Here is a 27483-nt window from a genome sequence, read left to right as displayed (position 1 = left end):
GGGTCCAGCATGGCCACCTAGTCCTACTATCATTTCTCTTGCCTCCTCGGGCCATGAGTTTGTGAGAACTAGACTGCTGGCTCTCTTAAAATAAAGACTACTTTTGTCTTGATCAACTTTGACTTTGAAGCCTTTAACCCAGAACCCAACACACAGTACTTCCTTGTACATTTGTTGGATGATATGAAATATCTTGCGGATGCATATGACATTTCTTCCAATACTGAAACCATGTAATTGAAGTACTGCTCTGCCCTAAATCTTTGATGCAGACTGGCATCATAGGTGCCCCTGATCTCTGCCATTAGACCCACTACCTAAAGCCAGTTGTATGTCCCTGGGCTGTCCCTGAAATCTTCACTTTGCCATTTGACAACATATCCTCCTAGCAATCTCCTCTCCAATGAAGACAGCAATGCATATCTCATGAAGTGGCTAGGAAGATGACATGAAAACATGAATGTTGACTATGGCCCCTAGATACCATTTTCATGATGTTCTTTGCAGTTTTTTTTTTTTTTTCTCCAAGTAGGCAAGATTCTCCATCTTATTAGATGTCCATGCAAATTAGTTTGATTTTCCAGCCAAGCTTCAAGGAAGAGATTACAGTTCAATTCTCTGTATTCTGAGAAGCTTCAAAGTCCACCTGCCAAGGACGCTGATGAATGTACAGATTTTATCGAGACCTTTGTGTTTTTTTCAGATCTACTATTGGCCTAAAGGGCTAAACTAGGGCATGTCAGAGCATATATACCTAGGGGCTCCTGGTCACCACTACATGCTAAGAACCTGAACTTCCCTGAGTACTTGGAGCCAGGAAATAAGTATGAATTGGATTGTGCTCTTCGATCTCATGGCCTTCTCAGATTTCAGAGTCATGTAAGTATGGGGACTGTAAGCCGCATCGTATTTCTTTCTGTGATTTTTCTTTTCATCTGATTGTTCTTCCACCCATTAGGTTTAGAAGGGAATGGAATATTTCCCTGACAGTGTTAAAGTTCAACACTTGCTTATTAATAAGTACCTTGCTATAAGAACTGTGGGTCCCAAGGTTTGGTGTAGATTTGCAGAGTTGCACAACTCTTGGGGTCCAGTCATGTCATGACCTATGGAAATTGGCTTCCTTGCAATTGTTCAGTGCAGAGTCAATGCAGATGTAAGTGTGGTCCTGTGGAATAGCACTTTTCTACCTTTTATTTAACATGTCCTCTTTGTTCCCTCTCTACTTCAGTGTGTATATGTCTATGTCTGATTTTCTGTATCACTATCATTTATCTCTCCATCTCTGTGGAAGTCTCTGTGAGTACATTTGTTTCTGTATTGTTTCCTTTTAATTTTTCATTTGACTCATCCTTCCTTCTCAAGCCTCTACATTTCCCTAACTTGTTCCCTATCTCCTGGATTCTTCTTTCAACTCTCTCCTCTCTTTCTTGGAGAAAGATTGGAAGAGCTACTTATACACTGTTTTATATCTGACAAGCAGTGTGACCAGAGCCAATTCACAAACCTCTTGCAATTCAAATACCTCCCTTGTAAAAGAGGATAGGAATCCCCTTTCTACCTCCTTCCCTGAGGTTCTATGAGAAGGATACATTGGGATGGCAACTGCAATGCCAATGGCTGTCATTGTTGAGACTTCATATTTATTAAATACCATAAATACATCACTCCACTTATCCCCAAAATAATCTATTTGGAGGGTTTTAATCATTACGTTCCACCATTTTACTGAGGGGAGACTGAGACCCCACTCATATGGCTTACCTAACATTACATAACAGAACCTGTAATCAAACCTATTCTTTGCCATGGTATATGCATAACATTCTGATAATAAGGTGACTCATAAAAATGATTGGAAAATACACAGTGCCATTACAATAACAGTTATACCTTAACACTGACAGCTAATTGTAGCTTCTTTGCTTTCTTTGTCAAATGATTGGTAAAGAATACCTCTAACGAAAATGAGGACCATGAGAAATACCCTCAGTGAAAAAAACATGCTGAACAACTTCGTGAAGGAACATGCTTATAGACGGTGTCAGATTTCTTCTCGTGGCTCAAATATAACTATTCACCCCCTGAGGAACATCATGGAAGTGAGTGTTTTGGGAGGATGGTGCTACCCAGCACCCCTCATGCTCTAGCCTAGCACTGGGGCTCATTTGGAGATGCCACGTGGGTTGTTGGGGCCAGGGCTCCTGCAGGACATGGAAACCCTGGGCATAGGGGCCCCACCCAGAGGAAAAGGCACTCTCATCCTCAACTCCTGATCTTGGTTACTGGGCCCAGAAATTAGCAGGTGGCAGGTAAACATCCATTTCTGTGTCAAAGATGTGTCATTAGTTTGAGGGAGGTTGTTCCTTCTGAGGAGAAAGCAATGGTGACCCACTGCAGTACTCTTGCCTGGGAAACTCCAAGGATGGAGGAGCCTGGAAGGCTGCAGTCCATGGGTTCACTAAGAGTCAGACACAACAGAGTGACTTGACTTTCACATTTCACTTTCCTGAATTGGTGAAGGAAATGGCAACCAACTCCAGTGTTCTTGCCTGGAAAATCCCAGGAAAGGGGGAGCCTGGTGGGCTGCAGTCTATTCGGTTGCAAAGACTCGGGCATGACTGAAGTGACTTAGTGGCAGCGGCAGCAGCAACATTAGCAGCAGCAATGGTTCCTTCTGAACTAAGTGAGTCACTCAGTTACAGATGAGGAGTGAACCATCTCTGATCAGAAGGTAGAACAAACTGCAAAGCAATTGTGAGTACCCAGGCAGAGGAATTCAGTTTCCACAGATGCAAGAGCCACAGCCATAAAAAGTTACTGAATCTGTATTCTGTGTAAGGCCATAAGAATCTAACACATTGGTTACTGTTTTTAGATTAGAAAAACAAAGGCTTATTTTGTCTTGAAGAATGCCCATGCCGGTCTGAGAGATAGGCAAACAGTAAATACATGTCAAAATAAAGGGTCACCTGTGCGGTGTTGATTGGATGTGTTCTGAGTTTAGAGGGAGTGGCTGAGGTTGATCAAGAAGGACCTCCTGGAGAAGGGGGTGCTAAGGCTGGGTTTGAAGAGACTACAGAGTATCTCAAACGAAGGCATCAGAACTTCCCTGCGTGTCCAGTGGTCCTGGAGGTCCAGTGGTCATGCCTCTGCACTTCCAATGCAGGAGGTACCACTTCAATGCCCTGTTATAGAGTCAGTATCCTGCATACCATGTAGCACACACACAAAATATCAAATGCAAGCACCTCTGTGATTAAAGGCTGTGAGCTGCACAGTGGTTGGAAAGTGATCTCAAGAGATATGTGACATCCAGAGGCAGGCATGAATGTGGGAATAGAGGGTAGCCAGTTCTGCACTAAACCACTCCCTCCTTTTCCCTGTAGTTGGTGTACGTGGGTAACATCACCATTGGAACACCCCCTCAGGAATTCCAGGTTATCTTTGACACAGGCTTATCTGACTTGTGGGTACCCTCCCTCTTTTGCACAAGCCCAACCTGTTGTGGGTACAGACACCCTGTACCTGGAGAATCTTTCACTTGCCTTGCCACCCTGTTTTGCACCCTTGGCCCTGATGACACTCATTTCTTTTGTCTGCAGCTACACAAGTTAGGTTCAGACATCTTGAGTGTTCCACCTTCCGGCCTAAGCAAAAGACCTTCAGCATCGCCTATGGATCTAGGAGCATGAAGGCATTTCTTGTTTATGACACCATTCGGGTAACAGTGTAAACAGAAGCTGAGTCAGGACTGCCTATGGAGTGACCAATGCTTGCAAAACAGATGCAGGACCTTCTGGCTGGACCCTTCCTAGCCTAACTCCCATAGATATTGGCCATCTTACCTACAGGATTCTGTTCCTGGGGAGGCAGCGCCCATGGTGACACACGAGTAAACAGATTAGCTAACCCAGAGAGTGACTTGAGATGGGGACTTGCAGCTTCTCTGCCCATGAGCAGTTCAAGGTTCATTTTGTTGGGAGCGAGAAGAGGGGAAAAAAGAACACCCATTTTTTATTCTCAGACTGCTCCAGGAACTTTCATGTAATAATTGTTTTAATCCTGCAACAACCTCACATAGCAGGTGGTCTGATTAGCTCATGAGACATATGAGGAAACTGAGGTGCAGACAGCAAGGGCCTTGCTGAGGTCACACATATGGTAAATGATGGAGCTAGGCTGGCTTTTCAGGACTGCAGTTGCTGTGGGGTGTTTGGGGACAGGATAAAACTGGTCTAGGGATCCTTGGGACAGTCAAGGGCTTCAGGTATCCAGACTGGTAAACTGGAGGCCAGATAAGTCAGGGGCCCTGATAGATGAGTTCTCACTCTAGAGGACCCTTGAGAGTCTAATAAAGCCTATGGCCTGCCTCACAAAAGCACTTGAGTAGTTCCTCTCTCTCTTTCTCTCTCATACCTACACAAAGACACACATATCCCCAAAAGTGAATTTCCCAGGAGTAATTTCATAGATCCCTGCAAGCAAGATTGTATTTTCAGCTTCTGTCTTCCTGGACAGATGCAGAATCCACAGTACCTTACAGAGAATGCAGTCCATTCCTGTCATTAGGCCACAGTGATGCCAAAGAGAAGGCTACCTTGTTCTTGGCTCATTTTGTCCAGAGGGAGCACCAATGGGACCTGGCCTGACTCTTGGTTGCCCCACCTGTACAGAAGCCACGAGGCCAATTTGACTCACTCAGGTGGTGTTTTTCAGAGGGCCAGATGTTTTAAAATTCAGAGCCTCTCACAAACGGAACCCAAATTCCCCTCCCAGGTTGGTCTAACAATCTGAGGTCCACCAAAGACACAGCCCAGCCTCAATTCTTCTCTGAGGATCTAATGGCAATGCACCCCATTCCAGTCCTAGCCCCACTTCACATATCTGTAAGTGGGAACACTCTTCTCTCCCACAGATTGGGGACCTTGTAAGTACTGACCATCTGTTTGGTCTAAGCGTGGTAAAATTTGAGTGTGAGGGTGTACCTTTGATGGCATCTTGTGCTTGAACTACCCTGACCTATCCATCTTTGGAGCTATCCCCATCTTTGACAACCTGAAGAATCAAGAAGCCATTTCTTGGCCTGATTTTGCCTTCTACTTCAGCAAGTAAGTCTGAGATGGACAATCCTTTTTCTAAATTATCTGTAAGATGCTTTCAGTTGCATGAAAATTATAGAACAAGTGATAAAGAAATATTCCGAGAGATAATTTAACCCAGGATAACTATAGCCCTAGGGCCATACCTAGCTTCACCACTGGTTTTATAAATAATGTTTTATTGGAACATAACCATGCTCCTGGGCTCAAGACCAATAACTTGGTCTAGGGGACTGAGTGTGGAGGAAGACTAATGGAAGGCAACAGGGAACAAGTTGAAGGAAAAGGCAATAGGATTTGCTTATGAATTTGATAAGGAAGGAAGGAGAAGGATGGTGGGTAGCTTTCCTTCCTCATTAGCATTTCATGGTGAGCTCAGGACTAGCTACCCAATTTGCAGGAGCCAGTGAAAAACAAAAGTGTGGGACACCACAAAACAAAAGTGTGGGGCCCTTTGTTCAAGAAATATTAGGCATTTCAAAACAGGGAGAGCAGAGGTGGGTTCCCTTCTGAGTGTGGGGTCCTTTGGACTGTAGAGGTCATAGGCCAGTGGAACCAACTCTGGGTGACCTGAATCCACACCCTTAGCACTCCCAGGCCTTGATTTTCTTGAATAAATGACATCTGGACAAGGAGAGAGCCAAAATACTTCAGCAGCCTGTCCTCTGAGGATGTCTGAGGACTCAGGTCACAGGAGGCCCAGGGCCTCTTCAGAAGACATAGTGGGCGGAACCCAACCATGTGACTCAGCCTCTAACCTCATCTGTGCCACTCATTAGCCAGTAACCAACCTCAGTCTGGTTCTCAATTGCTCCTAGACTCAATTTCTGAATCTGTAGATGGGGACCTTATTAGGGCCTTGATGGGTGGAGAAGCAAAGCTCTCAGTGCTGTTGCTACTGTCCTCCAAAGATCCCCTCCTCTCTTTTCTCTATAGATGCAGGGTGAAAGGCAGTCTGGTGATGTTTCGAGGGGTGGACCACCGCTAGTACAAGGGAGAGCTCAACTGGGTACCATTGACCCAAGCGGGTGACTGGCGTGTAAACATGGACCGGTAAGCCTCTCCCTCTGAGGGTCAGCCCAAGTGATGCTCCCACTACTATACATGGACACAGGCAGACACACACAAATGGATTCTCAGACACATAGTAACACAGACATATACACCACCCACAATGACACAGAGAGATTCACAGCCACATGGAAACATATAAGCGGACACATATAAACATACACAGAGACACATATAAAAATGCATACTAGTCAGAGACACACAGAAAAACACATAGACACATACAAACACACATACAAACAAACACACAAGCACATAGATACACGAACAACCCATGGGTTCATAACCACCGCAGTCCTCCTGACCAGTGCTCTGCCCAGGGTCCTCAAAGGGTCCAGAGAGGTCTGTGCAGCTGGGAGAGCACTGCACCCGCTGCCCTGTGAGGTGGGGGGCATGGTCAGAGGACTCTACAGCATGATGAACAGGATCAGGGAGGATTTCACCAGCCTGGACAGTGTTATAAGATGACAAACTGTCCAGGGTTACCTGGGACTAAAGAAGTTCTCAGTACACATAAATGTCAGTTTAAAAAAAGGGAAAGTCCTGAGGAAATGGGGAAAACTGTTCTCCTTATGGAGAAGCTACCCAGCAGTGGAGAGATTCTTGGCTGCAGTCTTAAGACGTGAAAGCAACTAATAAAAAAGACACCCCACATACCTGGGCATACACTGGGGAAGGGCTATAACAGAAAATCAGAAAGGTGATAACCAGGAGTGACCTGAGGAAAAGAGGCAATAACTGAGAGGATTCTGTGTTGTACCCTCAGACAAATGCTGACCTGTCCTTTGGAGTTTCTGTGTGCTAGTCATGTATTTCCTGGTCAGAGTCTCAGGATCCAAGCTGGTTGTAGCAGCAATGCTGGGAGACACCCTCTCTCAGAGAACCCCCTCTTTCCTACCGCTATGAGAATCTGCTACCCTGCGAATCTCCATCTTCACCCTGTGGTTGACTGGTTATTTGCTCCCCACAAGATACTGATCTCCGGATGTTTCTCATTCATTATTTTCAAAGTCTTCATTCACTCGCTAAACAGACAAGCGTTGTGCATCCACTGTGTGCCAGGCACTTTAGGGAGGCAATAAGAACAAAACTCGCCCTCACTTTTAAGAAGGCAGATGCACAGAAGTGACACACACACATAGTGAATTGTGACTTTGGTACATGCTAGACGTGAGGAAGGCTCTACAGACAGTGTCAAGAAGGGAAACTGATAAACACCGGGGGAAAGACTTCCCTGAAACCATATCGATTAAGCTGGAATCTGGAAGATGAGAAGAAATTTGCTAGTCAAAGAGGAGGGGAATCTTCTAGAAAGTAAAACCAGCTTGTGTCAAGGTACAAAAGATCCTGGTGTATTCAAGTACTGCATTCAGGGATGTCAAGGAAGTGCCATGTCGAGAGCAAGTGAAAAGACTCAGGGCAAGAGACGAAGGGCTGTTTAGGAGACAGTCGGGAAGCGGAAAGATCTGGGGAGACTCAGAGTGACCTTGATGCATGCTTTGTTCCACTGTCTCTCAGCATCTTCATGAAAAGACAGGTTACTGCTTGTTCTGGAAACTGTGAGGCTCTTGTGGGCACCGGGACATCACTGATCCTTGGCCCAAGAAGACTGATCAATAACATCCAGAAGCTCATTGGTGCCACGCCATGGTGTTCCGAGGTGAAGGGTCATGCCCCAGGGTCACTCCCAGTCTCCACACACAACAAGGATCTCCAGGGCCAAACTCTCTCTCTCTCTCTCTAATAGCACTATATTTCATGTTTTGTGGTCAATACCTTGCCTTCTATTATCTTCACCATCAATGGTATCAACTACCCAGTGCCAGCTCGAGCCTACATCCTCAAGGTGAGGGGAGGACGCTGAGTGGTGGTTCTCGAATAGAAACTCGAAATAACCCTTGGTCTGCTGCTGGGAGGAGGCCGCCCTCTGCAGGCCATCTCGCACTATTGCAGATGCTGTTGAGCCCTTGGGCTGGGCCAGAGCCTCACACACCACCAAAAACTTGAGAGCAAAGGCCCGTCTGGGACAATGATCATCCTGAAATAAATGCGGAGATGCCCCACCATGCTGGCATGGTGGGAGTCTCAACGAGAGAGGAACACTAAGGTCCTCAGTGTTCAAGGAACTTCAGTTCAAAAGGAAACCTCAGATGCATGAACCCGGGAAGTCAGCACTAGCAGTCCCTGAAATAAGCCATGTGACAAGGAGAATGGCTGGGAAAAGTCCCAGTGTGCTGTCCCACCACAGGGATTAACCCTCTCCCTCCCCTTCTCGCAGTTTTCCTTGATTAGATGATAAATAACATGGTCAGCCTAGTTCTATGCTGCCATCTTCGCCTTGTTCTGGCCAGGTGCCCCCTTTGTGAGTTGGGGTACCTGACCCCTCTGTGGGGAGGTTGGATGCTAAGGTGAATAAAGAGTGCATGGTGACTGCTCAGCCCCGGCACAGGGTGGAGGCTTCATGTCAGCTCCCTGTGGGAGTTCAGAGCAGGCTGGTGGGCTCAAAGAAGGCTTTGAGGAACAGAGGGAATTTCAGGAATTCTAAAACCACAAACTCATGGAGCCAAATGGAGGGTTGCTTGGTTCTAGGCAACACTGCACTGGATTCCAGTCAAATGGCATCCCAAGGTGCTCTGCATTGGGGCACTGGGGACTTACTAGGGGTGATGATGTCTACGGACTGACTGGTGGGAATGCGGAGCCAGAGTATGTTACCCCAAGCCTGGAGTGGCCAAAAAGGGTGACTGTGGGCCAAAGGAGGCTTCCCAGAGTTACTGAATTAAGTCTTCAAGAATGTGTTGTGGGCACTGCCATATTTAAGATGGATAACCAAGAAAGAGTTACTGTGTAGCACAGGGAACTCCGCTCAGCTTTATGACAGCCTGGATGGGAGGGGTATCTCTGGGACCAGAATACACGGATACATATGGTTGAGTCCCTTTACTGTCCACCTGAAACCCAGATTATTGTTAATCAGCTATACTGCAATACAAAATGTAGTTTCAAAATAAAGTATGGATTGCAGGGATGCATGAGGAGAACCAGCATTCTCTGCAGAGAAAACGGTCAGGAGGAAAGAAACAGGGAGTGAGGAGAACCAAGGGACACTCTTGTTCTTTTCTAAAAATTGTACTGAAGTGTGGCTGAACTTCAGTGTCACCTTAAGTTCTGCTGCACAGCAATGTGACTCAGTTATACACATAAAAAAATATATATTCTTTTTCTTATTCTCTTTCATGTGGTTCATCACTGGATATTGAATAGAGTTCCTTATGCTGTACAGTAGGACTTTGTTTTTTATCATTCCTCTGTTTCTCCACACCCTTCCTCATGGCAACTGCATGTACAGGCCCTTTTTCGTTTGGATGAGCTCTCATATATCCCCTGCTAAAGGGAAAATCCCTTGATACTTACCAAAAGAGGGAAATAAAACCAAGTGTGCTGGGTCTAGATATTTGTGGGAGTCGCACATAAGGGCTCAGGCTGACTGGTGTGTGTCTCTGACTCCCCCAGGATTCTAGAGGCCACTGCCATACCACCTTTAAAGAGAACACAGCGAGTACATCTACAGAGACGTGGATCCTGGGTCACATCTTCCTGAGACTGCATTTCTCAGTCTTTGATCGAGGAAATGACAGGATTGGCCCGGCACAGGCAGTGTACATGCTTGGAGTGGCACAGGAATCAGTACGGCCGCCCCTAACAAACACTCACTCACACTTAGGGCACTCCTGCCCAGGATGCTGGTGAACTGTAACTGGTGGTCTGCACACCCTATTCTCAGTAAAGAATAAAGGGTTTCACTCAAAATGGTGCTGAAACAAATGGGTGCCTATGTTCGCGCCTTGGAGGTGTACAATGATCAGGAAGGATTTAGAACAAAGTCTGAATCACAGTTGAGGGGAGACAACAGCAACCAGCTTGGAAGAATGTGGAGATTCACTGAAATGATTCTGATAATCCACGACACAAGACTCAGAGCAAATGTAAAGATATCAGTGACTGGACCCAAGAAATCAGAAGTCATCAGTTTTCTCTTTCTCACCCTCGCTCTTTCCCTTCACTCTTCTTTGGGGGTCTTAACCTGACAACTTTCTTTCTTAATGCTTCTACACCTAGTGAGGGAGTCCAAGCTACCTGCCCTAGGGTTTTATATCCTGAAGAAATCTCCAATAAGGAAAAAGATTGCAGACATCAGAGTTCAAGTGTGTTCTCTGAATGACCCACCTCAGATCACCTTTACAGCTCTAGGTCAGCCAACCTGGCAAGGACATGGGGTCATATGATTGGCATTACATGGTCATTGGCCCTGACCCAGAGGACACACATGATTCTCAGTTTCCTCCAGAACTACATGACTGAAGCTGGGGAGAGGCAGCCCCAAGGATAGCAACTGGGGGATGGTGTAGGCCATGGAAGAGTTCGTGATGACCCACCAACTCCACCACCTCCTCATTCAGAGGAATTCTAAGGGGTAATGATATAGACTGATTTCATCCCATCTCAGATGAACTTATCACTGGGCTTCTCCCCCAGGGGAGTTTGGGTGAGGTACTTCATGCAGAGCTGGTTCCCTTTTGTGACCACACCCCAGTCACCAGCTCTCTGCCACATATACCTGCTCTGTCCTTTCCAGTCCTACTTGTTAAGTGGTGGCCCCAGTGGATCCCTGAGCCATCCCCCTCCTCCAGGGCCCAAAATGCCCCTTCTTTGGCCTCCAATGCTGCTGGGGATAATGCAAAGCTTATATCAGGGGTCCCAGGGTCCACAGAGCCTTCAGCCTTTCTGAGCTTCCTCCAGGGGTGGAGCTACAAACTCTGCTTGGAGCTGCCATGGTTAGGCACTTTTGCAGAAGTATCCGTTCTTTCCACCTGGAGGCCCTCAGTAGATGCCTCAGCTGAGATAGCAGGGGTCAGAGGTTGATTTCCTTTCAGATTGACTAGTTTGATCCCCTTGTTGTATAAGGGACTCTCAAGAATCTTCTCAAGCACCACAGTTCAAAAGCTCAATTCTTTGGCATTCACCCTGTCTTATGGTCCAGATTTCACATCTGTATATGATTACTGGAAATACCATTCTTTGACACTACAGACCTCTGTAGCAAAGTGAGTCTCTGTTTTTTAATACACTGTCCAGGTTTTTCATAGCCTTTATTCCAAGGAGCAAGTGTGTTTTAATTTTGTGGCTGCAAACAAGGTCCATAGTGATTTTGGAGCCCAAGAAAATAAAATCTGCCATCGTTTCCACTTTTCCTTCATCTATATGCCATGAAGTGGTGGGACTGGGTGCTATGAATGGTGAGTATCTTTTTGTGAATAGTTTTTTGAATGTTGAGTTTTAAGCCAGTATTTTCATCCCCTCTCCTCATCAAGAGGGTCTTTAATTCTTTGCCCTCTGCTATTAGGGTGGTGTCTTCTTTATATCTGTGGATGTTGATACTTCTCACAGCAATCTTGATTCCAGATTGGGAATTATCCAGACTAGCATATGGAATGATGCATCCTACATAAAAATTAAATAACCAGAGTGGCAATGTATACCTTGTCATGCTCCTTTCCCAATTTTAAATCTTTCAGTTGTTCCGTGTCTGATGCTAACTGCTGCTTTTTGATCCACATACAGACTTTTTAGGAGAAAGGTAAGATGATTTTGTACTCCCATTTCTTTAAGAATTTTCCACAGTGTGTTGTGGTCCACACAGTGAAAGGCTTTAGCATGGTCCGTGAAGCAGATGAAAATGTTTTTCTGGGATTCCCTTGCTTTCTCTATGATCCAATGGATGTTGGCAATTTGACCTCTGATTCCTCAAACCAGTTTGTACATCTGGAATTTCTCATTTCATCTACTGTTGAAGCATAGCTTGAAGGATTTTGAGCATTACCTTGCTAGCAAGTGAGATGAGCGCAATTGCATGATAGGTTGAACATTCTTTGAAATTTCCTTTCTTTTGGATTGGAATGAAAACTGACCTTTTCCAGCACTGTGGCCATAGCTGAGTTTTCCAAATTTGCTGGCATATTGAATGCAGCACTTTTACAGCCTCATTCTATAGGATTTTTAAACACCTCAGCTGGAATTCCATCACCTTCCCTAGCTTTGCTTGTAGTGATGCTTCCTACGGCCCACTTGACTTCATGCTCTAGTATATCTGGCTTTATGTGAGTGACCCCAGAATATTCCCTATCCCGGTCATTATGACCATTTTTGTATAGTTCTTCTGTGCATTCTTGCCACCTCTTCTTAATCTATCTGCTTCTGTTAGGTCATTGAGTTTTCTGTCCTTTATTGTGCCCAAGTTTGCATGACATGTTCCTCTGGTTTCTCCAATTTTCGTGAAGAGATCTATACTCTTTACAATTCTGTTGTTTTCCAGTAACCTTGCACTGTTTACTTGTGAAGACTTTTCTTATCTTTCCTTGCTATTCACTGGAAGTCTGCATTTCATTGGGTATATCTTTCCCTTTCTCCTTTGCTGTTCACTTCTCTTATTTTCTCAGCTGTTTTTAAGGCCTTCTCAGGTAACCACTTTGCCTTCTTGCATTTGTTTTCCTTGGGGATGGTTTTGGTGACCACTCCCTGTACAGTGTTACAAACCTCCATCCATAGTTCTTCAGGCTGCCAGACCTAATCCCTTGAATCTATTTTTCATCTCCACTATATAATCATAAGGGATATGATTCAGGTCATACCTGAATGTTCTAGTAGTTTTCCTTACTTTCTTCAATTTAAGCCAGAATAGTGCTTGCTTCTGCCTAAGCATTGGTGCCAGATCACCACCCACCACTCCCAGTGGGTGTGGAGCAAAAACTCACAATTTGAGGACTGTTACCCTGGGTTTGTGCTTGGCTTTTCACATGCTTAGCTGTGTGACCTTGGTCAAGTCTCTTAACCTCAGTTGTCCCATTTGGAGAATGGGCACCATGATGATAATTCCACCATTTAGATTGCATGTGTGCTGCTGAGAACAAGTGGCCCTATGAGAGCTCTCTGGGTTTCTGAGTCTGGAAGAAATATGAATTATTCTGCCTCCTGGGGAGAAGGAAATCTTCTGTTCAGAGGTTATGGCTGCCATCCCCAAGCTAAATATATATTCAAGTCAAATGACCTCTATTTCTGAACCATGACACAGAACTCTGACTGAGCCGATGCTTCTGTTTTCCGGGTTCCCAGAAGAGCTAATCATTACTGGCTCAGATTAATCCATTCCTCAGCCTTACCAGTCAGCCTTTCCTTGTCAACTACTTCTCCCCTGAAATCACACTGAAAGGAAAGCCAAACAGGCTCTTGGTCTCTTGTCAGTTTCCCACATCTCCAGCATAGCAACAATTATCTGTTATGGCTACTTGTCATAGCGTCAACTATGGCAACCTGTAGAGTCCAATCTCAGCCTGTTAAATAAAACTGCCCCCATTTGGCCCCTCATGTTTAAATTGCCTACAGTTGTCTTAGAAGCCTTCCTGTGCTTGCTGTTTAATGACAAAGCATGTGTGGACCTCATCTAGCTTTCTTTCCCAAGCGTGATTCCAACCATGTAGTGAAGTAACCAGACACTGAGTCAACTAACTACCCACAGGAATTGACAAAAGCAAACCACCCATCGTGCATTTCTTGCTTGCCCCAAAACACCACTGAACTGATCTGCTGAAACAATCTGATACATTGGCATGTACACTCCAGAAGGGACACTTTTTCTGGATTCGTTTTCCACCTAGTGCAGAAGGTTTACCACATGCCTCACCCTCCAGCAGCTGGTCACCTGGTTTTTGCAGACTCAGCCCAATCCATATCCCTTCACATCCCTCAGTAAAATCTATAGAACAAACTCAGTCAAAGTTCTCACTCCTGCAGAAGATATTTTTTAAAATTTTTTTCAGAAAACAATGTTTGGCAACACATTCAAAATCTTGTGCTCCTTGTCTTGGATTCAAGGACCTGCAGGAGAGGATGGGAAGCCTCCCCTTCCACCTAAATCTTTCACCACTCCCACCAGGGCCACAGGCTTGACTGGACCCTCTGTTCTCATTGGTATTGTTCAGTTGCTAAGTCATGTCAGGTTCCTTGTGATTACATGTACGGAAACAGAACAGGCTTCCCTGGCTTTTGCTGTTTTGCAGAGTTTCCTCAAACTCACATCCATTGAGTCAGTGATGCCGAATCACCATTTCATCCTTTTGACCCCTCTCCTTCTGCCCACAATCTTCCCCAGCATCAGGGTCTCTTCCAATGAGCTGGCTCTTCACATCAGGTGGCCTAAGTGTTGGAGCTTCATCTTCAACATCAGTCTTTCCATTGATTATTGATCTACCACTTCCAAAACAAAACTAATGATTCCAATCGTGGAACAATATTGAGCACTGATAAAGTTTAATTGAACAGGGATCTTGTCCTCTGGGAAATCCCAGCACTGCCACCCTGCCTTTCTCTTACCATTCTCTTCACCTGGCATAGAATTCCTTCCCTACAGCTTCTCCAGCTTTAAAAGGCCTGCTGACCCATCATTGTCAGCTATCCAGGAATTGATCCTTCCACCTTCCCCAAAGACTTCTGCCTGATCCCTGATGTCCTCTGTACATCAGTTCAGTTCAGTCTCTCAGTCATGTCCAACTCATTGCTATTTCATGCAGTGCAGCATGCCAGGTTTCCCTGTCCATCACCAACTCCCGTAGCTTGCTCAAACTCATGTTATCAAGTCAGTGATGCCACCCAACAATTTCGTCTTCTGTCTTCCCCTTTGCCTCCTTCCTTTAATCTTTCCCTGCATCAGGGCCTTTTCTAATGAGTCAGTTCTCATCAACTGGCCAAAGTATTGGAAGTTCAGCTTTAGCAATAGTCCTTCCAAAGAATATTCAGGACAGATTTCATTTAGGATTGACTGCTTGGATCTCCTTGCAGTTCAAGGGACTCTCAAGAGTCTGGTCCAACACCACAGTTTAAAAGCATCAATTCTTTGGTGCTCAGCTTTCTTTATGGTCCAACTCTCACATCCAGTCACAACTTCTGTCAATACCATAGCTTTAACTATACAGACCATTGCTGGTAAAGTAATGTGTCTGCTTTTTAGTATGGTGTCAGGTTTTTCATATCTTTTCTCCAAGGAGCAAGTGTCTCTTTTTTCACAGCTGCAGTCACTATCTACAGTGATTTTGGAACCCAGGAAAATAAAGGCTGTCAATGTTTTCATTGTTTATCTAGGGATTTGTCATGAAGTGATGGAACTGGATGCCATGATCTTTGTTTTTTGATCTGTACATGCTACATCAAGACCATCCCCAGGAAAAATAAATGAAAAAAGGTAAAATGGGTGTCTGAGGTGGCCTTATAAATAACTTAAAAAGAAGAGAAGGAAAAGACAAAGGAGAAAAGAAAGATATACCCATCTGAATGCAGAGTTCCAAAGAATAGCAAGAAGAGATTTAAAAAAAGCCTTCCTAAGTGATCAATGCAAAGAAATAGAGGAATACGTTAGAATGGTAAATACCAGAGATCTCTTCAAGAAAATTAGAGATAGGGAGGGAACATTTCAGGCAAAGATGGGCACAGTAAAAGAGAGAAATGATACAGACCTAACAGAAGCAGAATATATTAAGAAGAGGTTGAAAGAATACATAAAAGAACTGTACAAAAAAGATATTAATGACCCAGATAAGCACGATCGTGTAATCACTCAGCTAGAGCTAGACATCCTGAAATGCGAAGTCAATGGGCCTTCAGAAGCATCATTACCAGCAAAGCTAGTGGAGGTGATGGAATTGCAGTAGAGCTATATCAGATCCTAAAAAATGATGCTGTGAAAGTGCTGCACTCAATATGCCAGCAACTTTGGAAAACTCAGCAGTGGCCACAGGACTGGAAAGGTCGTTTTCATTGCAATCCCAAAGAAAGGTGATTTCAAAGAATGTTCAACTACCACATAGTTGCACTCATCTCACATGCTACCAAAGTAATTTCTCCAAGCAAGTCTTTAACAGTATATAAACTGTGAAATTCCATATGATCTAGCTGGATTTAGAAAAGGCAGAGGGACCAGAGATCAAAAGGCCATCATGGAAAAAGCAAGAGAATTCTAGAAAAACACCTACTTCTGCTTTATTGACCATGCAAAAGCTTTTGACTGTGTGGATCACAACATACTGTGGAGAATTCACAGAGATGGGAATACCAGGCCATCTTACTTGCCTTCTGAGAAATCGGTATGCAGGTCAAGAAGCAACAATTAGAACTGAACATGGAACAATGGAGTGGTTCCAAAAGGGAAACGAGTAGGTAAAGGCTCTATATTGTCACCTTGCTTATTTAACTCATATGCAGAGTACATCATGCCAACTGGATGAAGTAGAAGCTGAAATCAAGATTGCTGGGAGAAATATCAATAACCTCAGATATGCAGAAAACACCACCTTCATGGCAGAAATTGAAGTGGAACTAAAGAACCTCTTGATGAAAGTGAAAGAGGAGGGTGAAACATCTGGTTTAAACTCTACATTCAGAAAATGAAGATCTTGACATTTGACCCCATCACTTCATGGCAAATATATGGCAAAACAATGGAAACAGTGAGAGATTTATTTTTTGGGGCTCCAAAACACTGCAGATGATGACTTCAGCCATGAAATTAAAAGAGGCTTGCTCATTTGAAGAAAATAGATGACAAACCTATAGAAATTTTTTAAAAGCAGAGACATTTCTTTGCTGAAAAAGTTCAGTTTAATCAAAGCTATGATTTTTCCAGTTGTAATGTATGGATGTGACAGGTGGACCATAAAAAATGGTGAGTGATGAAGAATTGATGGTTTTGAACTGTGGTGTTGGACAAGACTCTTGAGAGTCCCTTGAACTGCAAGGAGATTCAACCAGTCAATCCTCAAGGAAATCAATTCTGAATATTTATTGGAAGGACTGATGCTGAAATTGAACCTCCAATACTTTGGCCAAAGGATATGAAGAACTGACTCATTAGAAAAGACCCTGTTACTGGGAAAGATTGAAGGCAGGAGGAGAAGAGGAGACAGAGGATGAGATGGTTGGGTGGCATCATTGACTTAATGGACATGAGTTTGCCCAAGCTCCAGGAGCTGGTGAAGAACAGCAAGCCTTCAATAAATGCAATTGTTTCCAAGAAATTAACAGTGTTTGCAAACGGTGAAAGGAGTAATTTATAAAAAGTAAAGAATATCCAGGATCCAAAGGGTAAAAGTGATCACATCTACAATCCAATTTAAAATTTCCATATAAATTGTGAAAATATTGGTCCTAGTTTCATCTCAATACTGTAAAGTAATTAAAATTAATTGAAGCTCAATTAATTTAAGGACAAGAAATATGACAACTAAAAAAAGGCATATCATAATTCATTGTTTAAAACAATCTACCAAAGTAATGTAACCAGAAGGAAAAACAGAAATAGTAAAACAAAAAATGGGAATGACAGCAGATTAGGCATATGAAACATTGTTAGCCAGAGGACACTGGCACCACATCTTAAAATGCTGAGAGAAATAAAATTGACTCAGAATTATATACCCAAGAAAAATACATATGAAAAACAAGATAAAATACTTTCTTAGACATACAACGACTACAAGACTGCATCACCACCAACAGACCAATGTAATAAATGTTTTATAAAAGGTCTCCAGTCAGAATGAATTTAAAAGTAAGTGGAAATATGGATCTCCAGGGGAATGAACAGTACCCAAAATGATAAACATGCAATATGTATTAAAATGTAAATATAGGGACTTCCTTGGTGGTCCAATGGTTAAGGAACTGCTTTGCATTGAATGGGATGCTGGTTTGTTCCTTTGCCGAAGAACTAAGATCCCACATGCCACTGAGTACAAAGCCTGCATATCTCAAATAGAGTTTACATGCTGCAAGTACTGAGCTTGCCCTCCTCAAATAGAGAGTCCCTACCACAAGGAAGACCTGCATTCCACACTAGGAACGAACACATTCAAAGAAATGACAAATAAGTAAATAATTTAATAATTATTAACAATTATCATGATTAATAATGATAGATGGGCAAGTTAAAGATGCATACCATGGATCTTAAAACTACTTCAAAAACGGTTACAGTTAATAAAGTGACAAACGATATAAAAGGGAATAATAAAAACTATTCAGTCACAAAGAAGTCAGGGGTAGAAAGAGACGTTGAAAGAAAGAACATGGGACAAATTGAAAATGACGAGCAAGATGATAGAATTAAACACAACTAGAGTTGAACCCTCAGATATGAACCCATACTGAAGATATAACCCCGGCCCAGATGACAGCAGATCCCCATACACTGCACTCTGCTGCCTAAACAGAGCCTGCCAGTCTCCAGGGCCCCAATGTGCCTGGGCACAGAACAGCCCCAAAAGTTTATATGGGATAGTAAATTAGAAGTCTTCCATCATACAAAGTATATGCTGTGTTTATAAAGAAATTGCATTGGAAATCAATGTTCACTGGACAGAAGAAGAACTAGGTGATACCATAGTGTGGACCTTCCCGCTTTTACTACTCTAATTCTTCTCAGGAGGGAGCATATAAATTGACAGGACTTACATCTCTTCAATACTAGACATACTTGACCTGGGATACATGTTTGATTTTCAAGGTTCAGTCTCCACTCTCTTCTCCCCTCTTGCACACCATGGGCAACAGGGACTGCTCCTCTATACCACGGCTCAACCACTACAAACAAGTCCAGATGATATTTGCCGAGTCTTTCACATAAACCAGTGAAAACTTGTTTCCTCCTATTTCAGCCTCTTTTCAAGGCTCTTTTCAACCTACCATGGCTCTTGTCCTACCTCCTGGGATCCTGGTCCTCTGGCACTTGCAGCCATGTTCCCATACACTGGGCCTCAATTATACCCAGTGAAATTTCTATTCAGAATGGCCATAATACATGCAAAAAGGGAAAGAATTGGCAGGTCCTTACACTCCTCTCGTGTTCCTTAACTACATACATTCACTGAAAGCCTGTGTAGCAAGTCTGTTACATACAAACCTTCAAGTTGAAAACTTTCAAACATGTAAAGTGCATTTGCATGTGCAATCCCATCAGTTAGTTCACAGATCTGACACACACTGTCGTGGGCACATCCCAGAGAAGTGCATGTGCTTTGTGTACTTTATTGTACAGAAGTGTATGGAGGACAATAGTGCGGTGTTTTTATTTCAAGCCTACGCTGTCTTGATGGAAGCATAAATGCAGTGGTGAAGTAGATGGTACTACTACTCTACTTTTAAAGGTGTGCTTAGTTGCTCAGCTGTGTCCAACTTTGGCAACATACGGACTGTATTCCTCCAGGCATCTCTTGCCATGGGGATTCTCCAGACAAGAATACTGGAGTGGGTTGTCATGCCCTATCCAGGTACTGCAAGGTTAAAAATGTTTGTTTTATTGTTGGTGTTTCTTATTTTATGCATTACTTGTGTGAAAAGTATCATAAAGCTATTAAACTACTATTTTAAACTAATATATAAGCAATTGTCTAAGTTGGCTACCTAAGTAAATTTGCTGGACTTATGAAGAAATTGGGATTTTTGAATACCCTTTTGAAATGTAACTTGTTCATACACAGGGGACTTACTGTTCTGCTAAGACCTGTGGATGCAAAAGTGAACGCATCCCTTCCAGGTCCAAGGAAGTCACATTCTTGGTTGAGATTTTAGAGGAAACATGAGATCTCCATAATTCTAGCCATCTCAGTCCTTCAAAAGACCTTGATCAGGACAAACAAATACTATAGTAGAAATAGTCATTGTGTTTCTACCCACTTCTAGAAAGTGTTGCTAACGCCTTGGTACTGGATCTTATAATGCTGGTGGACTAGATGGAGAAGTGATGTGAACAGAAATAAGGAAGGTGAGACAGGTAAGTCAGAATGTGAGGTAACAAAGACAAGGTATTTAGAAGCTGAAGAATTGAGAGAGATTTGGGCCCTGAGTTGGAAATGCAGTTTTCAAAACAAATTGGGTCACGTGGTATGTATAATCCTCACTTCAGTCCTTAGAAGATCTCTACGGGCCAGTCTGTCTCCTTTTTCTGGAGGACAGTTCAGATTCATCTAGCTGTTTCTCATCGCTGCTCCTTCCTCCTGGCTCCCACACTGTGCCCAGCCATTCAGCCTCATCCATTAGAAACGGTTTGTTCTTTAAGGCAGGTGCTTGTGGCTACCTACAAGATGACCTATTCTCTGCTTCTCTTTCAAAACTGAAAATCGTTTTTTATATAGCTATGACCCCAGAAGCGGCAGGACTGCATTTCCTGCCCACCCTTGCTCTTAGTCATGACAGGTGACTTTGAGATGCAATCAGATGTAGAAGAGGGATTTCTTGGAAGACTGCTTTCAAGGAGCTGATTTAGCTGAGAGATGAGACTCTTCCCTTCCCCACCTATTTCCTAACAGTTGTCTGGATTTTAGTTGTGATGGCTGGAACTCCTGTAGTTGTACTGGACGATCATGTAACCTTGTAGATGGATACCACCCAAGCTCTGGCTGGCCCACCTTCAGCTTTGTTTCACTGGGAGAGAAAAATCAAGTTTATCTTGCTAAAGTTATGGTTATTTTAGTTTCTCACAATGTGTATCCAAACTTAATCCTGATACTACTATGTGTTTAATATGATATAGCCTTATTATTTTGTTGTGTTTCGTGAATATATTTATATTTTACATTCCTCTTACTTTTTATTTTATAAATTGATTCATAAAGCCCAGGTATACCTAAATTGTATAAATGCAAAATTATGATTACAAGCATGCTTTCCTATAGATTTTGCATTTTATACATTCTTATATTCTTTCCTTTCTTGTTTTCTCCGTATTTGAACAGTCTGGGCCATTTCCTCTCTTATAACCTCATCCATATCCATGTCTGCAGGCCAAAACTGACTGAGAGGTGTGTGGGGAGAACCAAAGAAGAATGAACTATGGGGGCATGAGTGAAGGATGGTGGCCCTTGTGACTCATCATAAATGCTCTGTAGTAGGATCACATTCCCTTGCCCTTCTGTGGACCCACCTCCTCCAGGTTTGCCATAACCATGGAAGATACTTCGGCCAGTGGAATTTGAGTAGAGTTGATAAGTCACTTCCAAATGGAAGTATGGTTTTCTGTCCCATGTGCTGGGATGCAGCTGTAATGACAGGAGCTGGAGTAGCCATTTTAGACCAGAGGCAAGTAGCACAGGTGAAGGTGTGACAAGAAAGAAGTGGGTCCCCATCTCTCTGGAGAGACCTGCACTACCATTATATGAAAGATAATTGAAATTGTATTCTATGTAAGACAATGTTATTTAAGGTTTGATTAGAGTAGTTGAAACTGTAACCTAACACTCATAATAGAATAACTGATCTTTGTGTTAGCCTTGTCTTGACATTAGAGTCTGGGTGAGACAAGATCTACTGACATATACTTACAAGTGAGTCAAGTGACGGCCCTGCCCTCTGGAAGCTGTGGTCTAGTGTGGGTTTCAGAAACTCAAGTAAGAACAAAGTCACATGGCAGGACAGTCAAGATGCTGTAGGGACATTTGGGAGGGGAACCTAAATCAGTCCTGGTCTCAGGAGGTTGCCTGAAGCAGGGCACAGTCCTCTATCAGTCTCCTCATAAATAGGCCATGGTGCCAAGTTTCATGTAAAAGTGATGCATTTCAAATTCTTTCCAGAGTGTTTTCCCTTTTGATCCAGTGCTTAAGATATACATTTGAGACCTGGTTTGGGAAGACTGCAAATTCCCCAGGGCAACTAATCTGGTGGCCCACAACTACTGAGCCTGAGTGCCCTAGAGCCTGTGGTCTGCTCAAGAGAAGCACAGGATTGAAAACCAGTGTGCTGCAATTACAGAGTAGCCCCTGATTGCTGCAAATAGAGAAGTCATGAGCAGTAGACCTAATGAAGAAAAAAAAAATTGTCCCAGAAAACCAGTGTGGTCTCAGGGGAAGCAGGACATGACAAAGGATGACACCAGTCTGGGTCTGATTTCATGCAAATCATGGAGAAGGAAGCTACAGTCTGTTTTCACAGGGAACTTGGGACACAAGTTGTGCCTCAAATGTGCCCCAAACCAAGGCTAGGGAGCTGGGATTTCACTCTCCTACTAGCAACTCCCTCTCCTCCTGCAACTACACCCAGCTGGTGTCTCTCAGCCCTTGATTTAGATCCTCCAAAGACAAATCAGAGGTGACACTAGAAGCAGAAGACACCAAACCTCAGGAAAATGAAACCTCAGATCATTTCTAGATGTCTGCAACCACTCTGCCATCTCCAGCATCATATCTGGAATACTGCATGTCTATAGAACCCCATGGGTCTCTCTTTTATTTTCTAAATTGAGGTTTTAATTTATATAGGAGTATAGTGTATTTACCATATTGTATTAATATTAGTTGTATGGGAAATTAATTCCCTTATACATACACATGTATCCATTCTTTCCTTTTTCTAAATTGAGGTTTTAATTTATATATGAGTATAGTGTGTTATACAGTATTGTATTAATATTATTTGCACGGGAAATTAATTCCCTTATACATACACATGTATCCATTCTTTCTTAGATTATTTTCCCATACAGGACATTACAGACTACTGAGCAGAATTCCTGTGCTATAAAGTAGGTCTTTGTTGATTATCTGTTAAATGTAGTAGTATACATATATTAATCTAAAACTCTCAATTTATCCCTCTTCCACATTGCCACTGTGGTAACTATAATTATTGTTTTGACAGAGGGAAGTGTCTAGGCACTTTTTGGATCAGAGTCTGTGCTTGTGAGAGTGCAGTGGCCAGGGAAAACAAACCTGAGAGACACTGATTTGAGATGATGCTAAATGTTGAGAAGATCCGGCCATGCAAAAAGCTGGGAGAAAAGCATTTTAGATGTGGGAAGTAGCCATTGCTAAGAACCAAGGTAACCAACCTTAATAAATGGCTACTCTTCCACTGCCAACCAACCTTCCATGCTTGGAACTTGGCCTACGGGCCAACATTCATGGCCTTATCCCATAAATCAGTTGTGAGTTAGCAGCAATGAGCCATATCAACCTTCCCAAGAAGGAAGAACCTGGGGCTATCACAAGGGTGAGTTGGCTCTGGACTCAGGGACGTGTACACAAACTGGTTATCACCAGGAACATCAGGTGCCAGGGGCACCACCAATGCCTCCGACTATCTCCATGTACTTGTTTTTAGGAGTAGAAACTCCAAGGAACTGATAGAGCAAAGAAACAAGTAATCACTCTTGTTTCATCTTGCCCTGTGTGATTCCCATGGCCCTTTGACCACACTGCTCTCTGCCCAAAACTCTTTCCTCTATTCCTTCTTCAAAGGTGGCTTGTGAATAACATCAGCACCTGACTCTGAAGCCTGGTGGCTGAAACTCAACTCAAAACATGCTGGGGCGCAGAGATGTCCAGCCTTGTCCTGTGTTTCTGTCCTTTGTCTCCAATGAGATTCATAAAGCAATGTCCCTGAAAATCATAAATGTGATTGTAACCTACTCAAGGCCTTTGATGCTCCAAGGTCTCTTGGAACATCAAAGAGGGAACACATCCCCTTCATCCAGGATAGTCTGAAACCCCAACTTCGCTCAGCCAGGGTTTCCCTGAGGAAACATAAGACACTTAACTTATTTGCTAGAAGGCTGAGAAGAGAATGCTTCTCGCTGTGAATGCAGGTTCATGTCACCCAGGCAGCCAAAGGTCTGTCGTGAGTGAATGAGGAGCGGGAGCTCTTTGGATTCTGAGTTTGGAGTGAGTCAGTCACCACATGCACGACTGCCTACTGGGGTCACTACAGCTGGGGTTTCCACACTGTGCCTTGAACAGAGAAGAAACAGCCCTGACTATTGCTTTCCTGCTGCTACATGGAGGCAGGTCTGCTGATAAAATCGGAGCCAGACTTGAGGGGCGACGTGAAATGAACTTCTACTCTGGTGCTTGCAGACATCTGAGAGCTCCCCAGCAGTGGATACAATTGAACTTCCCTAAAGTTGCCCTTCCTGGAAGTCTCCTAGCCTGGGAACCAGAGTTCCTGGGTCCAAAGTCTTCACTAACTTGCCTGCAGCTTAAGCTGAGTCATACACCCCAGGGTTCAGTTTCCCATCTCTTGGATGAGGGAGACTGGACTTGCTCCAGACTGAAGCTCAGTGCCAATCAGTGGACAAATGGCTCAGAGGTGTGTGTTGCTGAGGATGCTGAGGCTGCCTCTGGTGGGCCGGGGGCTGTAATTGTCTGGTGATATTCCTGGATCCTGGCCTCAGGACTGGGAGTGATAGACCACCTGGCACACAGCTGCTGTGACACCGAGGACCTTAGAGGCCTTGCCCACTGGAAATTACCATCGTTTGGTTTCTGTGGGATGAGATCAGGTCGTTATAAGTCAGAAGATACTAATGCTGAAGTGTGTAGATTCTTCAGTGTAAACACAAATTCAGGTGAAGAATCCTCTCTCCTAAAAAACTCTGGGAACAAAATATGCCAGGACTCTTAAACAAATTTTGTATTATTTTGAATACTATGTCAAGTAGGTCATCTTTTGGATGACCTGCCATTTGCTCTCTGGCTTGGGAGGACACCCACAGTTAGAGTGGAATCAAAGGGCCCCTGGGGGAGGCTTTCCGTCTCCCCATGACTGCTTGGCAGTGAGTACAGTTCTTTCCCCTCCACATCTGGAGTAAGATTTCCAGCAGGAAGGACGTGACCTTCAAGTTTATCCAGAAGACTCAGGTAGGTCTGGCTCTCTGTTAGGCACTATTCTTTTCCCAGTGCTTCTTCTTTCAATCCTGGGTCCTGTGCAAGCTGCCCACCTCCTGGTTACTGGGTTCTGAATTCCTTCTTCACTTGCAGATATTTACACAGTCCCACTTGTGGCTCACTCCCTACCCGGGCTGAATCCCTCACCTGAAGATGGCACTAAAGAAGGGAAAACCAAGGAGGGGTCTGCCCAGTTCATTGTTTCTAAAAATGTCCACATTCCTTCTGCTTCCAGACCCTGTCCTGAATAGACATCTCCAGCTAGATGACTCAGCTTAGCAAGGAAATGGATATGCAGATGGTGGGGGTGGGTGGGTGCTGTAAGGTTTTCAGGTGTGGGGGACAGTTTTCAGATGACAAGAGATGAGATGGAGTAATGAACATGTGGTCCTCCAACCACTCATTCATTGGGTACCTGACTGAATCTGCTATCTTGGGCTCTTCATTGTATCACTAAGATAGAAACTTCAAAATGGACCTTCTATAAACTTCTTACTACTAAACAATTTCAAACATAACAAATAGAAGAACGAAGTGTGTCATCAACCCTATATTTCATCATTTGGCATCAATAACTACAAAATTAGCCTCTTTGTCCCACAGGTTGTCATAGACTGGAGACTATGCAACATCAAGGTGGTAGACTGTTGAGTTCCCAGTAAAGGCATTCTTGAGTTGCATCAGTTCTTTCTATTCTTGCTATGTTCTCAATTGTGGTGGGGGAAGGGAAGGAGGAAGAGGGAGAATAAGAAAGAAAAAGAGGAGAGGCTAATCCCATCATGAGGGACCACCATCAAAACCCCATGTCAACCTGTGTACCCCACAAAGACCCTACTTCCTGATTCCATCACATTAGGAGTCAAGGGTGGACACAATTCAATCCATAGCAGCTATGCAGATCTGTTTTTAAATCAAGAGAGACCCTCAACTGACTCTTTCTTTTACTCTGTATTCATTTTTTTTTGTGAAGTATTTTAGGGATGAGATGAACATTTCACAAAATGTACATAATGAGTATCTGGGGTAAAATCATAATGTGAAAAAATTGCTCTTTTTTTCCCAATAAAATGAACATCTTATATCCAGTCCATGTGCAAATTTCCCTGATTCTCAAAAAGCAGTTGTCTTTTCACAGTTCATTGAAACAATGTACTCATTTGTTGCACTTGGTTGTTCTCCTTTAAGACAAAATAACTCTTCCTCTCCCAATTTTAATGCCATTTATTTGTTCAGAAACTGGGAGGAAGCAGGGTAGTTTGTCTTACAGAATGTCCCACTGTTGGGTTTAGAGCAGGAGTCCACAATACCAGCACAGTGGGCCAGGACCAGTACCAGTCCTTAGTCCACTAGGAACCAGACCTCCCCAGCAGAAGGAGAGCTGCAGGCCAGTGAGTGAGGCTTCATCTGTATTATAGCTGCTTCCTGTCACTCTCTCATCACCTCCAGAAGAGAGAGTCTAGCTTGTTTACCTGGGACCATTTGTAGTTGCATAACATATGCTTAATAGAAACAAAAATAGCAAAAATATTGATGATTATCTGCTTTCTCAGTGAACAGAATAGTGTATTGGTGCCTTAGGAATCTATCACAGTGAGAAATTAGATGTTGCCTATTAACATTTGGACACGTTTGGTCAGCTTTAAATTAAATATTAAAAAATTCTTATCATGGGATCCAGCCCCATCCTTCATGGCAAATAGAAGGAGAAAAGATGGAAGCAGTGACTGATTTCTTCATCTTAGTCTCTAAAACCACTGTGGATGATGACTGCAGCCATGAAATCAGAAGAAGTTTGCTTCTTGGCAGGAAAGCTATGGCAAAAATAAACAGTGCATCAAGAAGAAGAAACATCATTCTCCCAATAAACTGGTAGATGTTTGGCCTTTCCATTTGGATTCCTAAAATTTCTGTCCAGTCCCCACAGGTCTTTGAAGTCCCTCACGTTCCTGTCATTCAAGATTCAAAAGATTGTTCTGTGCATTTCTTGAGCCAGTCCTGAAATCAACCATCTCTTTAAGATCGTCTGATGGGAAATGTCTTTAGAAGCTTGAAGTTAGACCTCAGAACAGTCACTGTTATCAAGTTGTCTTGCTTCTAGGCTTTACAGTGGTCACAGGAAGAAGTATACATTTTCCTTAGAAAGTAAAATAAAACAGAATATAATTCGTTCATACAAACTTAAGCTTTCAGTTCAAGATTTAAGACAGCAGGGTTTTAATTAAACTGCTTTATGTTATGTGTGAACCTCTTTTCTAGCCACTGAAAGGCTTACATCAGAATATGAGTTTTAATTATTGTCTTGATTTTACCTATTAACATACATACGATTCTGTCACAATAACAGAAACAATATCAGGAAGAATAAGTTGTTGAATTATTGCTAGCCACAGCTGCGTTGGCGGTGCAAAAGTGTGGCGGCTGCAAGGGCAGTGCAGAATCGCATTGGAGAGGAGCTTCCCCATATCTAAGATCAGGGGCGGCAGCCTAGAGGAGTTACTCTACTTCCAAGGTAAGGAGCAGCAGGTGCTTTTTGCTGGAGCAGCCGTGAAGAGGGG

At 43.5% G+C, this 27483-nt stretch overlaps 1 pseudogene; it reads left to right on the top strand.

Moving 5' to 3' along the window:
- The first annotated feature begins 826 nt into the window (after positions 1-826).
- Positions 827-27483, top strand: part of LOC122430730 — a 44822-nt pseudogene continuing 18165 nt past the window's right edge.

Source organism: Cervus canadensis, chromosome 29 (assembly GCF_019320065.1).
Source record: "Cervus canadensis isolate Bull #8, Minnesota chromosome 29, ASM1932006v1, whole genome shotgun sequence".
Taxonomy (NCBI): Eukaryota; Metazoa; Chordata; class Mammalia; order Artiodactyla; family Cervidae; genus Cervus; species Cervus canadensis.
The sequence above is the reverse complement of the archived record's forward strand: the minus strand, read 5'-3'. Positions and strand labels throughout refer to the sequence as shown.